The sequence below is a fragment of the Ambystoma mexicanum genome, chromosome 6q (genome assembly GCF_040938575.1).
Source record: "Ambystoma mexicanum isolate Mex_15411 chromosome 6q, UKY_AmexF1_1, whole genome shotgun sequence".
NCBI lineage: Eukaryota > Metazoa > Chordata > Amphibia > Caudata > Ambystomatidae > Ambystoma > Ambystoma mexicanum.
In genome coordinates this window covers 1,627,969,992-1,627,972,491 of record NC_090937.1, presented here as the reverse complement: position 1 = coordinate 1,627,972,491, position 2,500 = coordinate 1,627,969,992, and the positions used below count along the sequence as shown (strand labels likewise).

Sequence of the window (2,500 nt, the reverse complement as noted above, 5' to 3'; positions counted from 1 at the left end):
GCAAGAACCTTTCCTGGATGGGGTTTTGATTTTCACGAAAAGTGTGTCAGCTTTGCTTTCAGCATGAGTCTGATTTCCAAAAAATGCATTTTGAACAATTTAAAGATTTGATCTGCGTTGGCCGGGAATCGAACCCGGGTCAACTGCTTGGAAGGCAGCTATGCTCACCACTATACCACCAACGCCTGCCTGTCTGGGCTATCTGATGGAGCGGCCCTTAGAAATAAGAATAAGTCATTGGCTGGGAATGAAAAAAGCTTGCGTTTGACGCAGAAGCAGTTCGCATCATGAGGTCTTGCCGGTCAGCCCAACATTTCCCCGGGACCCCTTAAAAAAGGAGCTTGGTTTTAAGTTTGGTTTGATTGAACAGTACATTTTGTTGGCTGGGCTGGGACCCTCTCCTATTTAGCGCAAGAGTGGAACGAGGCAGCAAGTTCAAGGAATGACATTGCATCCAGGCACTTACAGCTCTTTGTGCCCTAATGCCATGACACAAAAACATAATTTGAAAAAAGTTAGCAGAGGATGGTTTCGATCCATCGACCTCTGGGTTATGGGCCCAGCACGCTTCCGCTGCGCCACTCTGCTGGTTGGAGAACAAGAGCTTTTCTGGGCTTTTACAGCCTACAAACCGACAACCCTAGACCCAGTTTCGAGTGAAGCGGGCAGTAGGCCTTACAAAGCCAAACAACCTGCAACCACGCACTCCCATCCCATGGCCTTTTGCAGACAGGCCTCATTTCTCTAGCTCACACCCTAACTGCCAACACCCCTTCCCCTTCTCTCTCTGTCTCTCTCTCTCTGTCTCTCTCTCTCATTCTCTCTCTCTCGCAAATAGATACTTTACTTCCCAGGTGCAACAAAACAAGCCTTCTCGAGCTGGCAGATATGGGAAGGAAGGAAGGAAGGGCCAGTTTGGAAACTCAACTCAATTACCATAAATCCCCTGCTAAGGGTTATGGGAGGGAGGAATGAAGGAACTTTGCTTCAGGGAAAGGGCTGCTGCTGCTTCAGCATGTGAGGAGCGCAGCCACACGTTTCACCTTCTTCAGTATGTTGGTTTACAGGATGAGAGAGATCCTGAAACCTCACTCTAATAGGCTGAGGTGCTGTGCTCGGTGGCCTGCTGGGACCAAGGCCCGTCAGGGCAAGGCGAATAGGCCTTTGTCAGGCCTTCGTCAGGGCTTTGTCGGGGAGGGGCCAGGAGCCCTGCTCGCTTCAATCCCCTCACCGATAGACAGTTGCAGAAACTAGGATGCAAGAACCTTTCCTGGATGGGGTTTTGATTTTCACGAAAAGTGTGTCAGCTTTGCTTTCAGCATGAGTCTGATTTCCAAAAAATGCATTTTGAACAATTTAAAGATTTGATCTGCGTTGGCCGGGAATCGAACCCGGGTCAACTGCTTGGAAGGCAGCTATGCTCACCACTATACCACCAACGCCTGCCTGTCTGGGCTATCTGATGGAGCGGCCCTTAGAAATAAGAATAAGTCATTGGCTGGGAATGAAAAAAGCTTGCGTTTGACGCAGAAGCAGTTCGCATCATGAGGTCTTGCCGGTCAGCCCAACATTTCCCCGGGACCCCTTAAAAAAGGAGCTTGGTTTTAAGTTTGGTTTGATTGAACAGTACATTTTGTTGGCTGGGCTGGGACCCTCTCCTATTTAGCGCAAGAGTGGAACGAGGCAGCAAGTTCAAGGAATGACATTGCATCCAGGCACTTACAGCTCTTTGTGCCCTAATGCCATGACACAAAAACATAATTTGAAAAAAGTTAGCAGAGGATGGTTTCGATCCATCGACCTCTGGGTTATGGGCCCAGCACACTTCCGCTGCGCCACTCTGCTGGTTGGAGAACAAGAGCTTTTCTGGGCTTTTACAGCCTACAAACCGACAACCCTAGACCCAGTTTCGAGTGAAGCGGGCAGTAGGCCTTACAAAGCCAAACAACCTGCAACCACGCACTCCCATCCCATGGCCTTTTGCAGACAGGCCTCATTTCTCTAGCTCACACCCTAACTGCCAACACCCCTTCCCCTTCTCTCTCTGTCTCTCTCTCTCTGTCTCTCTCTCTCATTCTCTCTCTCTCGCAAATAGATACTTTACTTCCCAGGTGCAACAAAACAAGCCTTCTCGAGCTGGCAGATATGGGAAGGAAGGAAGGAAGGGCCAGTTTGGAAACTCAACTCAATTACCATAAATCCCCTGCTAAGGGTTATGGGAGGGAGGAATGAAGGAACTTTGCTTCAGGGAAAGGGCTGCTGCTGCTTCAGCATGTGAGGAGCGCAGCCACACGTTTCACCTTCTTCAGTATGTTGGTTTACAGGATGAGAGAGATCCTGAAACCTCACTCTAATAGGCTGAGGTGCTGTGCTCGGTGGCCTGCTGGGACCAAGGCCCGTCAGGGCAAGGCGAATAGGCCTTTGTCAGGCCTTCGTCAGGGCTTTGTCGGGGAGGGGCCAGGAGCCCTGCTCGCTTCAATCCCCTCACCGATAGACAGTT

At 50.1% G+C, this 2,500-nt stretch overlaps 2 non-coding genes across 2 annotated transcripts; both read right to left on the bottom strand.

The window, feature by feature from the left end:
• Positions 1-113: 113 nt before the first annotated feature.
• Positions 114-185, bottom strand: TRNAG-UCC (transfer RNA glycine (anticodon UCC)). Its single transcript has one exon. It is a non-coding gene; the product is annotated as a tRNA-Gly (tRNA).
• A 1,185-nt stretch (positions 186-1,370) lies between these two features.
• Positions 1,371-1,442, bottom strand: TRNAG-UCC (transfer RNA glycine (anticodon UCC)). The gene has a single exon. It is a non-coding gene; the product is annotated as a tRNA-Gly (tRNA).
• Positions 1,443-2,500: the final 1,058 nt, after the last annotated feature.